Source organism: Parambassis ranga, chromosome 4, assembly GCF_900634625.1.
Source record: "Parambassis ranga chromosome 4, fParRan2.1, whole genome shotgun sequence".
In the NCBI taxonomy this organism is placed as follows: Eukaryota; Metazoa; Chordata; class Actinopteri; family Ambassidae; genus Parambassis; species Parambassis ranga.
The window spans coordinates 22753845-22767418 of NC_041025.1; the positions used below are offsets into that span (position 1 = coordinate 22753845).

At 46.7% G+C, this 13574-nt stretch overlaps 1 protein-coding gene across 1 annotated transcript in view; it reads left to right on the forward strand.

The window, feature by feature from the left end:
* Positions 1-13574, forward strand: part of gmds (GDP-mannose 4,6-dehydratase) — a 142809-nt gene that overhangs the window by 54978 nt on the left and 74257 nt on the right. The gene's annotated exons all lie outside the window — the stretch shown is intronic.

Below are 13574 nucleotides of genomic sequence, written 5' to 3' on the forward strand. Positions count from 1 at the left end.
CGTCCCAGCGACGATGACAGAAATACTGTGTTTGTGTTAAACGTAACGGTGCCAGCGGCAAGCAGAGAAAGGAGCAGAGAGATGAGACGAACAGTGTGTGTGTGTGTGTGTGTGTGTCGAGATGAAAGACTCAACGGGTTGCCATGTCTGACAGCAGACCCCTTACAGCGGCCTGTGTTATTATTAGGAGGTGATGGTGGCGGAGGTAGTAGGGGGTGCTCTTTGAGATGGGAGCGGGGGTGAAGAGGTTACTGTGGGGAAGCTCGCTTTAACTGAACATCTCAGTGTGAGGTCACTGCGTCAGAGCCGAGAGGCTGAGAGAGGCTGTGCGGCCATGGTTCACGCTGTTAAGGCGCGGCGCGGAGGCATCGATGGCGTCAGTGAAGCAGCAGCCTCCGTGTGATTACAGGAAGACCGTTGATCAGTCACATCCCAGCAACCGCACTGAATAATGTTTGGCTCCTGTGGCAGAAAGTCCGACTTGGATGTTAGGAATGAACCAACAAAATAAGGAAACAACTGTGAAGCACTAAGGAAGTGACACTTTTATGAGTGATGTTTCAGATAAATAGAACTGGCAAATTATGAGACGCTTGTTAGCTACAGCTAACATCTGTTTAGGCAGTTGGAACAGTGGTGAATAAAAATTAATTATTCAGTCACTTCAGTGGCAATAAAGTGAGGAAAAAGTCTAAATGACTGAGGTGAAAGTTAATTCTGAATGAATTATGATTTATGGCTTTCTTGGTGTTCGGATATTCTACATGTCATAGACCCGTTATTGATCCCAGCTGCTGATGCTCAGGGGTATTATGTAACAATAATAATAATAATAATAATAATACATCGAACTTATATATTCTAGGACACTCAAAGTTGCTTTACAGATGCATTAATCATTCACACCACATTCACACAGTGGCAGTGGTAAACAGGTGTAGCCACAGTTCACCTCTCCCCTTGCCGCAGACGTGGCTACAGCCTCTCCGACCACTGCCGATTCATTCATACACATTCATACACCAGTATGAGTGGACTGTGTGGGTAAAGTGCCTTGCCCAAGGACACACAACAATAACTAGGGCAGAGCTGGGATCGAACCGCCAACCTTCTGATTACTACCCTGCTCCACCACTGAGCCACTGCTGCCCTCGTAGCAGCACCTGTAGTGTGACAGTAGATCTAAATCACTATTTAACATGCTAAACTCACTGATATCTTAGGGTAGATCATGCTTGCCATACCAGATGGCCATATTACATTTGTGCTGCCATGTTGAGAAATATAGGATTAAATATAAAATTGCTGTATATCAGACTGGTAAACTGTTGGTTGTTTGGTCTCCTTGTCTTGATGTGGTAATCCGTCTGCCCAGTTGTGTACGTGCCATGTTGTGTTGCCAGACTTGTGTGTGTGTGTGTGTGTGTGTGTGTGTGTGTGTGTGTGTGTGTGTGTGTGTGTGCACTTGCCTGTCCGGGGCACCCTGTCTTGAGACGCTCCAGGTTTCCTGTGGGAACCGGGAACATTCCAGCTCTGGTGAATCAGGCACCTCCTCGCTGTGCGTCTCCTGTTTCGGAAAAGGCGGATTTCGGGAAGCCAAACAGAAGCTGGAGGTGCTGAGGGGAACCGAGAGAGAGGGATGAGAGGGGAGGGAGTCAGAAAGGAGAAGTTAAACAGACGCTTGTTTGTGGGACGTTTGTACATTATGCATAAGTGAACCATCTCTCCTGCTGAAAGCTCACCCCACCCAGCAGACCATCAAAGGCCGCGACTGTCACCATGACCCCCACCTCTCTGTCCCACTTTGAAATCTCCATCCAGCCACTGCGTTGCCATGGCAAAGCCAAACAACTGGCAATTTGTAAACAGAACCATGTGTGTCTGCTTTAGGCTGACAACTGCTTTTCCTGCCTCTCTCTCTCTCCCCCGCTCTCCTCACCCCACCCAGGACAGGGAAATTGCATGTAATTGGCTGTGGATGGATTGCGGGTGGCAGGAGGGGCGTGCTGTGTGTCTGCTCTAACGACGTCTGAAGGCGTGCGGCTGGCTGGGCATCGTCTCAGCCAGGTATCGGGTGTCCGACCCAGGCAGGCAGGCAGACAGACCTGGAGCTGCCCAGCTACTCTCAATGGAACCCTTTATTATTATGATGGCATTATGAAATAGATGCCGGGAGCTGAACGCTTTGGTATAAAATCAGCAGATAAAATGATTTAAATCCTCCTGATCTCATTTTCCTCAAAGGGGTTCAGCTTTGGACTTTCTCAAACATCTGACTGGCCTTTTTTTTTCCAGAGTGCGGTTCTCCTGGATTTGGAGACGCAGAACAAATTTCTGACTGATACATGCCAAGGAGGAGAAAAAAAAACCCCACAGCAGACGTCCACCGAAGGCTCTATCTGAGCAGATAAAGATGTAGTAGTCGGCCATCTTAACCAAAGACTGCCCTCCTCCTTCTCGTCCCAGCCTGTGCCCCCACCCTGACTTGGCCCATGGTGGGTACAGCTGTTTGGAGCCCCCTTACATCTCCGCCCCTTCTGGCTGCACTGAGCCATTTCCTGTGCAGAGCGGAGGGCTGGCTGGGAGGGAGCGGGAGCGGGAGTCGGCTTGGTGGTTTTGGCCCTTTCCACCCCCCCTCGGGCTCCATCCTGCTGAACTTTCTTGCTGTCTTTTTGTTTCCTCTCTTTATTCTTCAGGTCCCTCCTGCCTCTTTTAAATGTTTTGTACTCCTAAAAAGCTGCGTCACTAGACTCCACCAAACCATCACAGCGCTCGTTTGGCGAGTAGTTACCACCCTGTTGCTAGATGTTTCCCTCTGATGTCCGACAACCCGCTCTTATTTTTCCCCTGACTGGAGCTGGCGCTGCTGTTCTCTCTGCTGTTGAGGAGAAACCATTGCCAGATGAGATGCAGCTGACCCGCTGACACACCCCCTCCTTCCTTCACTTGTCTCGTTCTCACATTTGTTTTCACAATAATTACCTGTGGAAGGTGTTCCTCTGCAGTGTTCAGGTGTGTGTGTGTGTTGCAGTTTGCCGTTTGACTCCTGGCATTATGTGGAGACAGCGAGGTGACAGGACAGCCCTTAAGGGTGTCATTTTTCACCTCCTTTTATTTTTCTTATCCACCCGCAGCTGCCTCTCTGTGCAGTAATGGTTACAGATGAGGCTAATTAACCAATCACAGCGTAGATCAGGGCCAATCACAGATGATTGATGAGAGCCGGGGGCCATTCATCACATGTTTTTGGCCGGGAAGGTGACAGTGGGGGCAGGCCCGGCGTATTCATACAGTAAGGGAAGAAGATTTACATCCACAGTTTGAAGTTTTTGCTCAGGCGGTTATCCTGAGCCTCATCGCCAGATTCTGACATTTTTTGGGAACTCGATGGACACCTGGACGTTTGGCTGAGGAGATGAGACATATGATGTTTAAGACTGCAGAGTCTGCACTTATAAATATGAATGTGTCCAATTTTTATGATGCACCCAGAGAGCAGAAGGTACTCATTACAGCTGTGGATTTTGGGAGATATCCCTGTGCTACTAGCTTGTTTCATAGAGGGCGCTGTCCCCCTCTCTCCCTTCCACACAGTGGCACAAATGTGTGTGTGTGTGTGTGTGTGTTGCCTGCCTACATTTTTACGGCAGTGATTCAGGGAGCTGATAAATACCTCTGCCCGCTCTGTAGGGTTTTAATAAACACAGCTGGAGTGGTAAAGGGCTAAAATGGGAGCTAATAGGGCAGAGGAGAGGGGGCGTTAGGTTTCATCACTGCGACCTCCTGGCTGAAACCCCCTCAACTCCTCCTGCTCTCCCAGCTCACACACACACTCACCCACATCCACACAGGTGTGAATCAGTTGAACAAAAGTTGTGTTGACTCGGCATCCCACACACGCAGGATGAGTAAATGACAGCAGCTGTGTGTGTGTGTGTGTGTGTGTGTAGGTGGGTCTTTTTTGCGGGGGTGTTCGTTTCAGGTGAAATTTGACCCTCAGCCTTACCACCAGCTTTGCCCCCCCCGTTCTGTTTCAGAGTAATAAAACCTCACTGATCCTCTCACAAACCTTCTACACGCATGAACACACACGCGCTCACACACATGGGGCTTATTTCACCAACATGTACATTCACACAGCGTGATGGCAGAAAACTTTATTCCTTATAAAGGACTCTGGTGAGGGTATCTGATCCCAGGTTAGCCCCCAAAGAGCCTCTAAAATCTGTCATTTGGATAATGGGCCTAAATATAGACTTTCCATCATACAGGGAGCTTCAGGGCGCACGGAGTTATGAGGGATTGTAGTTTTTTAAAATATATTTTCCCCTGTTATTGTAATAAAAGAAAATTACTAGCAGATATTTAAGGGTTGTTTTGTCATTTTCTGGTCACAAAGAGCTTTAGAGTTTACCTTAAAAACATCTGTAGATGTTTTAAATTTTACATTGAAGAGAGAAATAAAAACCACCATGTATTTCTTTAAGAATTATTAAATTATTGTGTTTTTATATCGAAGTCAGTTTGAATTTCTGTCCTGTTTCTGAACCTTGTGGTAGTCTGTGGTAACATTTTATTTCTTCTTATTTCATAAGTTGCACAACTACACAAAATCTCCGGAATTTTCAGTCATAAAACATAAAGTACACAGGTAGAGGAGAGGGGAGCTGGACCTGGATAACACTCTGAGAAACAGCGTAGGAGTTGAGTTATGATGATGGGAAAGATGAATTAAGTGAGAGACTTAAAATAGATCTCCAAGGAGGCACTCTTACCCCATCAGAGTCCAAAATCATCCTCAATCATCAGACACAGGATGAGTGTTTACTGTGGCATCGCACCAGAGGGACAGACGCAGAGCTGCAGAGGGAGGCGGAGAAATGTTGGAACATTTTAACCGACCGGCAGATAAATGGAGGATGATTGTGTAAAACCGACTCCCTGCTGCTTTAACAAAAGAAGAAGAGGTAACAGACAGATCCGTGATAGCAGAGGTTCTCAGAGGTTGTGTCAGGGCAACACTTGACGTGTGCATGTGTTGAAATTTCACCTGCAGCTTCACAGGCAGACACGAACCTGGGCCAGCTCTGCTCATTTTCAGAGTGAGAGTCAAGGCCGTTCGCTCTGCTCTTGTTTGTCGGCTTCCATTCTTACCTCCACAGCTCCACCTGATTGGCTGAAAGCTTTGGTCCTCCGCTGTGATTGTCTGGAGGACAGCTTGTGAAGAGAGCTGCAGTGTGTTGTGATTAGTAACAGTCTCTGGCACTAAGTGTATAATCAGCTTTAAAGCACTGCAACAAATATACTTTTAATCCGTGTTGATTTGAACACATTAAGATGGATTTATTTGGACTGTTGTTTTCTTAGGGGACAGCTGTTTGTAAAAAAAAAAACAGGATAAAAGTGTTATGCAAGAATAAAGTTTTAGCTTCAACCTTTGGTCCAACATAAATGAGTAGGAGCCAGAGAAAATGGAAATTTGAACTAGAAGCTGTAAATTTCATCTGGAAGAGTCGGATAGAATCAAAAGGAAGCTGCTGAAGAGGCTTTGTGATGAAAGTGCTTTGTCAGCTCTTTTTCTCTGTAACTAAATTAGCTTGTTGTTGCTTAGTTTGACTCTGCGGCCTCACTGGTCGGCGTTTATGAGTTTTTGGGTTTACCATCCCTTTAAAAAAAATGAGCCGACTAGCACTCATTATCCCCCTTTAGCAAGAAGAGGCAATGAAGTTAACTAACTTTGACACAAGTAATGACTTTATTTTCCTGTTTCAAGGCTGTTTCACTCAATAAAACACAGCGAATGTAGAGCGCGTACCAAAATCAGCTGCCATCCCAGGGTTAAGAACAGCTTTTGGAAGTTGTAATGCAGTTTTATGTCAGATTTCATGGGGTTTTATTGCAGTATTGATTGTTAGAGCAAAATGTTTTTATTTTTACGTTTTTGGAATTGAAGAAGAAGAAGATGAATGTATTTTTCTGCCCGAAAAAGTTAAGAACATATGAAGGCAGGCTTTGCTTTGGCTTTGGAACAGACAGATGTCAGTCCAGCTGGATGATTCGGTATGAAGATTGTCCGTCTGTTGGTCTGGAGATGTTGAAAGTCCTTCATGTTGAAGGAGCTTTTTGGACACAGTAGAAGTTTTACTTCCCTTGTGTTTTTATAGCTTAGGCTTTAGAAAAACGTCTGTATAATAATGCAAATGAGAGACATGATGATAGCACTGAGGTTCAATAGCACTCCAGAATATTCAGTGTGTTCTCCAAACTGTGATGGTGTGTGTGCGCTGCAGCAGCAGCAGCAGCAGCAGCAGCAGCAGCTGGGCCATCTCTCTCAGTCTGACAGGCCTAAGCTCTCCCCTGCTGGGTTGAGGATGAAAGCAGATGCTCTGCTCCTTCTTCTCCCGCACTGTTTTTCTCTCCTTTCTCCTCGCTGCCCTGTGTAACCAGAATCCTCTGCTTTCATATGGAGCCGGCAGGATGGTTTGCACCCTGGAGTCCTGACTGACATGTTTGCTGCCTTCTTCTGTGGAACAAACATAAACATATTTCCTTGATTTTAAAAATGTCAAACTGAGCTGATGTGGATCAGTGTTTATTGTTACTTATATGATAATACTGTATATATTATATAAAACAGTATGATGTAAATCAGGAAGCACAAAACTGAGAAACTGACGGTAAAGTGAGTCAAAGGTTTTGACGCTCGTGACTTGATTGCAGTGTGTGTGTGTGTGTGTGTGTGTGTGTGCCTCTGCAGGAAACAAAAGGCTGTGACCTCGCCTCAGTGTGGGTTTGGTAGGTGACAGGACTTGTGGGTGGAGTGATGTCCCCACACATGCAAAAGGGAATGTATACCTCCCACCTGGAAGGAGAGAGCAGGGCAGGGAGAAGGTGACGGAGCAGGGGGGAAACAGACAGGCTGATGATGTTGGGGGTGGTGGTGGTGTGGTGGGGGTCGGGTGTCCTGCTGGGGTTTAACAGACTAGAGCGGGAGGGAGGGAGGGAGGGAGTCAGTCAGCTGGGCTGTAGAGCAGGAGGGTGAGAGAGGGAGGCTTTGGAGGCAGAAGCCAAAAAAATGGAAATAAAGATGGAAACATTTTAATGTTACACTGGCAGCCGCTCCTTCCTCCTCTTCTCTCTTTTATGATTTCTTCTTCCTTTTCTTTTTCCTCCTTCATCTCATTCTTCTTCCACTTCCTTTTTTCTTCTCCGTTCTTCCTCATTGTCCCTTTTTTCTCCTTCTCCTCTGCCTCTTCCTCATTTTTCTTTTCCTCCTCTTCCACTTCTGCCTCAGTGTTCTTTTCCTCCTCTTCCTCCTATTTCTTCATGATTGTCTTCTCCTCCCCCCTCCTCCCCCCCCCATCAGGTGCTGACTGATTTGATAGCCGGCTTTAGTGATGCCAATAAATCAGCATTCAGTAGGTAGGGAGTCCACAGCTGGCCTGTGAAACTGAGACACTCCCTGATTGGGAAGCACAAGTGTGAGAGGCACTTTAATGCAATAATCCCTCCTCCACTGTGTGTGTGTGTGTGTGTTGCCACAGAGAAAAGGCTGAGTCTCATGTAGTTACAATTTAGGGAGGACCGGTTTGAGCAGAGGGAGTGAAGTGGTCCAGCAGACAGGGCTGATGGAGCAGAGGGATGTTTGGAAGGTTCAGGGTGGTGGAGGTCATCTTGTTTTAATTGTCTGAGGAGTCTGGCCGACTCTTTGGGACTGGAATGTGTGTGACCTCCTCTCTCGCTCCTTCACACTCCCTCGCTCTCGCGCTGTGTGTGTGTGTGTTTCTCGCTCTGTCAGACGGTCCAGCGGCTCGTGGGAAGATTCTCGGTCCAGATTGTCGAAATTGAGCCAAATATCACAAGAGCTCAGTCACAGTCTCGGCTCTTTGCTCTCTCAGTCTCTCTCTCGATTACATTGCTGTCTGGCTGACTGACCCCTTCAAGTCTTCGTGTGTTTGCGTGCACATGAATTAAAGCATTGGACGTGAGTGTGTACGCTTACATGGGAACATTAATACATAGATCCCATGCGGCATGTTTGCATCCTGATATGAGATTTAACATAGTAACTTCTTTTTGTATGGCAACACATCCGATCATGTGACCAAGTCCAGGGTTCGAGTCCCCTTGACAACATGAGCTGTTTAGTTTTGGCCTGTTGGTTTGATTTGGCATTAAAAACTACTGGTCAAGTTTAGACATTGAAAACAAAAATAATTAAAAAAATGATCTTTAAACACACAAATGTATATATGTTAACGTATGTATAACATTTAATACATTTTACAAGGAAAAACATTCCCATCACAAAGTCACTTGCCAAACAGCAGCCTCAGAAACTGAGGACAGGCTGAATATGAGAGTGGTAGAACTGTTATTATAAATGAATGTCTGGGTTGATCGCAAAATGTCCTAGGGTCATTTCGCTGATAATTAGTGTGAGTTGGAAATAGATTTTCACCCCTCTGTCATCCCATTTTTCTAACCATGTGATTCCAGGTGCAGGCATCCTCCTCTCTTTTTTGCTGAGTCTGTGAAAATACTTTAACATTATCAATATGAAAAGAGCAAACTTAAAACCTCACAGTTAAATATTTTTTTATTTCAGGACATGCGATAAGAAATATTTTCCTCGTTTTATTGCTCACTGTCCCGCTCTGATGACACCCTGTGGAAGAAATCTTTCCACCTGTGTGTTCTCAGACCTAAGGGTTAATATTTAAGCACATTTGTTTTATTATGAGTCTGAGCTCAGTTTCAGGTACAGGCTGAGAGCTGAGAGCTGCCTGGAGCCGATTGAGCGTGGCACAAACAGCATCCCGAACCAGATCACTTCAAACAGGCTCAGTGGCTCAGATGGAATGGAAACATTTGTTGGGTCACAGCACTGAAAGCCTGTCTTCCCTTCTCTCTCAGGGCCAAATGGCTTCCCCATGTTGTCTGTTTTTTATTAAACTTATTGCAGATCTACATTCACACAGGTTTATAGTATTAAATCGGGGGTAAGTCCCTGAACGCCCCACACACACACACACACACACACACACACAGATACTTTACAAACATGCTGGCAAGCACAGACACACATGTGTTTAATGTGCCATGGGGGCAATTTGAAGAACATGGTCACAGTAATAAACAACACGCTGCACTTGTGTTAACATTGTTCAACGCCGAACGACCACAGTTACATACATGTACAGCGGGGTCTGAGGCCAGAACGTAATTGGTGAAGAAATGCAGCGCCGAGGTGTTGGTGTGATGGATGAGGAGAGAACTGACACGGCATTCAGAGCCGCGCTCTCTGCACCACAATGAGGCTTTCACTCCACGCTGCTCGCATTGAACTTTATCCTTATTAAAACAGCCGCGATGGAGAGCTGTGTATTTGCTTTTAGAAGGTGGGACTTTCTGAGGGAGTGCCAGGGATCTCTTTTTTAATTAAGAGGCCCCAGCAATATGAGAGTGTGTGTGTGTGTGTGTGTGTAACCTGAGGGGAGGCCCTGTCTGTGACCTGCAGTGATAGCACTGGTTTGTTTTCATTCTAAACTTGCCCCAGAGTTACTGGTTTTGCACCTTATTTGACCTCAGCGTGACCCGGCCGTCACCTCTCTCTGACCCCTCTGCTTCTTCTTCTTCTTCTTCTTTTTTTTAAATCTCATAGTGACACCTCTCTGTTGACGTTTTCACCTTTTCTTTTTCCTTCAGTCATATCCTCGCCTTCCATTTCCATTTGCTGGTTTTCCCTCCCTTTCTCTCCTTCACCTCACAATTCCTTAGTCAGCTTCCCGTCACACCGAGACCTGTGCACGTACACGTGCATGCATTCACTCAATCAAAGAGAATGATTGCACATCTGTCCTGACAGTTGCTATAAAAAGAGCTGCCCACTAAACACTGCAGTCCTCTCATTATATCATTACAGACCCACAGCAGCCAGGCAGCACTCTGACTTCTGCTTTTCTTTCTCAGTTTTCAGCTTTTTTTTTCTTTCTTTCTTTCTGTTGCTGTTTTCGTTTCGTTTTTTTTACAGAAAGCACAGGAAAAGAAAGTAGAGGAGAAACATTGTGGGTGGCGCCGTGGAGCGAGAGAGAGGTGGGGACATGCGCCACGGCGAAGGGGAATCCCTAGCACTTTACTGTGAAGCGGAGGCTCCATGGCTCCAGGGGGCTGGCCAGCTCAAGTGTTTGTTTATGCCTGTGGGCCAGAGGGGAGAGACGGTGGCCATGTTCAGCAGCTACATAAAAGGCCCCGAGCACTCTAATGAGGCGTAATTACCGTTCGCGTGTGTTTACGAGATTGCGAGGGAGCGAGGAGGAAAGAGAATGAATAAGCACCCTGCCTGTGTTTACTCCCTGTCTTCACAAATCTTGCGTTTTTCACAGGGCAATAGTTTGCCTCGTTGCCCTCCAAACCAGCACAACCTCAAAGTATAGAGCTGGCAGATCGGTGACTGTCACGGCCTGTCATGCTTGTTTTATTCCTCGAGGTTTTCAGCTACGGGCTTGGAGTGACATGCCGTGAGGTGGGTAGCTCGGTCTGATCATGTGCAGGCCATGTGGCGGCTGAGAGGATTCAAAAATACTCCACATAGAAATTCAGAGTAGAATAGATGCTTAGAAAGGTGTGTGATTATCTACTGAAAAGGCTCGCAGAGGTCGTCTAATCTGAGCGATGTGGTTCTAAAAACTGTGAGCGCTGAGGCAGAACCAAAGAACAGTCTGCAAAACCAAAACAATGATCTAAAAAGGGCTTAAAAGCCACGCAGGGACGCAAAATTAGACCCTTTCACATTACATGTAGTCATTTTAGTTTTTTAAAATATCGAAATATTACATGGATCTATCCATTCTTTCAGTGGCTTGGTTCTCCAGGGTTGCCGTAGCAACAGGTGGAGCAGAGACCTTTTTTTGTCTCCTCCTCCTCCTCTTCTTCTTCTGTCAGCTGCTCCTACATCTGCTGTGTCCCCGCTCGGTCGTGGCATCTACACCCAGCTGGCTTTGTTCGGTAAACCTCTGAACCCTTATCGGGTGCTGGAGGAGGAGTAGCTCCTCTTTGAGAAGCTGCGCACAATGTCACAGTCCTTTTCTCCACCACCGTTGAACAGCAGATACGTTTGAGCCGGCTGTCCGTCATGTCATAAAGGCCTGCGTGGGCAGACCATGATGAGCTCTTTAATGACCTGGAACTGGAAATATGACTGTTTGTATTTACAGGCCAGTTAGAGCTTTCCACTGGCGTTCACACTCTCTAACCAGAAAAAAAAAACACACACACCAGCCTACGTGTACTGTACGCCTCCGCCGCTGAGAGCTCCCTCTGTGTGCTGCACAGTGTGTGTGAGCGCACGGATGCCCGAAAATAGCAAGCGCCCCTAATTACTGCTGCAAACACAGGTGTGGAAAGCGAGGCCTACCTCCACCCAAAACCCCAGACCCACCATCCAGCACACAGCACCCTGTGTGTTCCTGTTTGGAAGCACAGGAAGTCCAGAGTCTGTGTGTGTGTCTGTGTGTGTCTGTGTGTGTCTGTGTGTGTCTGTGTGTGTCTGTGTGTGTCTGTGTGTTTGCATATGCAAGTGTGGAAATTCGTGTGGAAATTGGAGCGTGCAGATGTGTGTCAATGTGAGTTGTTGAGCGTGTAAAGTGTGTGTGAGAGAGTGACTGAATAAGTAAGTGAGTGTGTGTGTGTGTGTGAGTGTGTGTGTGTGTGTGTGTGTGTGTGTGTGTGTGAGAGAGAGAGAGAGACAGAGAGTTTGTGTTTGTATATGAGCGAGTCCAGACCACACCCTTTGAAGTCGGCTGCACAGTGTGTTGGGGTTTGGGCACGGACACACAGCCCCTTCGTTGGCTGGCTAGAAATCTTATACCCCACATCAATCAGACCTGCCACTTATACATTATTCATGACCAAGACACACACACACACACTTAAACACACACTCTCTCTCATCCTTAGACTCAGTAGTTTTTGCTCCTTATATCTCCAGTTGGCATCAGAAGTAAAGTAGAGTGGGTGGTGCCTCTGTTGGGGGTCTGACTGCAGTAGATTTGGTGGAGCTGGGGAGAGATGTAAAGTTTTGTGTGACCACCGCAGGCCCAGATCCACAAGAAATGACAGCAAAACACAAACAACTGTTTCAGTTTGATATATTACTTGCACCTGTCATCACTCCAGCTCTGCTCAGTGTATGCTACAGTCCTCATATCACATTTTAACCAGACCTGTCGGGTCATGCTCCTTTGGTTAGGTTTGGAAGCTGAAATCTAACGCCATGCCTCCATGCATGTCTGTATGTGATGCTGTCAGATCGTCCCCGATTTCTTTCTTTGTCGGTTGCAGCTCAGTTAAGTTTAGGAAAAGTTAATGATTCGGGTTCCCAGTACACCCGTCCACGGTCTTAACCACAGAAAGCTCCACTTTCACCGTTTGGGGGGCGACGAATCCCGCCCCCGCCGCTGGCGTGGGAGCGTAGACGTCTCACGAGTCTTCACGGTGGGACTCTCATACTTGGCGTGCACATTTTTCTGCTGTCTCACTCCACGTGTTTTCTGCCTCATCAGCAAATCATCACCAATACTAGGAAATTCAGACATGTGCTGTAACAACCTGGAACATCCTTTGGTTGCTGTTTCCAGTTTTAGGGCTCAGCACATATTCAGTTTAAATATCTGAAAGTAAGTCAGCCTCATTGTCGTGTCTGTTTATAGCCTGTGGAAAACGGACGGCCTCTGCATGGAAAGCTATCTATCATTCCTCACCCTGTCAGCCTCTCTCTGTCTCTCTCTCTCTCTCTCTCAGCTGGTATTGTTTCTCTTTACGAAGACCAAAATGAGCAGTTTCCAGTCCACTGTTTGCTTCTGACGTCGTCGGCGTGTGTCCTGACATTCTCAGCCCACAGACCAGATTCTCCGCGCTCTGTTTTCGTTCTCAGACGTCAGTCTGATGCTAAAGCAGATTGATATCAGGCCTCTGAGGACGAGTCGTCGTTGACCTCCTGCTGAGCTCTGTGGAAGACAGATGCAGACAGAAATCGACAAAGAAGCATTCGGGAGCTGTGAGAAAGAGCTCCGTTTGACATGAGAATTAGCTTTTGTAAACACTTGGAGCAGTGGATGTCAGGCTGCTGACACCCCGGGGTGTTACATTCTCATATCTTCACAGCAGTTAAATTAACGGCACAACGTCGTTAGTAGGATTGAAATATTTTGACTGCATGACATCTGTTTGGCTGAGCAGGACAAAGTTGTGCTCATTAAATTTTCAAAGCTTGTTTCTATTCATATGAGGTCACTGTTGAATTATTGATTAGGGGAAAAGTGTGAGGTGGGTGCGTTCATGTGTTTGTCACAGAGGAAGGGTGTTTCCTGCTTAAACAGCAGCAGATGCCTGTTGGGCTGCTCCGTCCGTCTGCATCTTCCCTCTCTCTCTCTCCCCACGTCTCTCTCAGTTTGAGTCTCAGGCCGTCGAAGCCAAATGGAAAGTGACCCTTGGCAGGCAGCGCCACATTAGAACACAGTGGGTCACTGTCGGAGGAACATGCTGGCAGCTTGTAGCTGAACGCACTGGCAGGC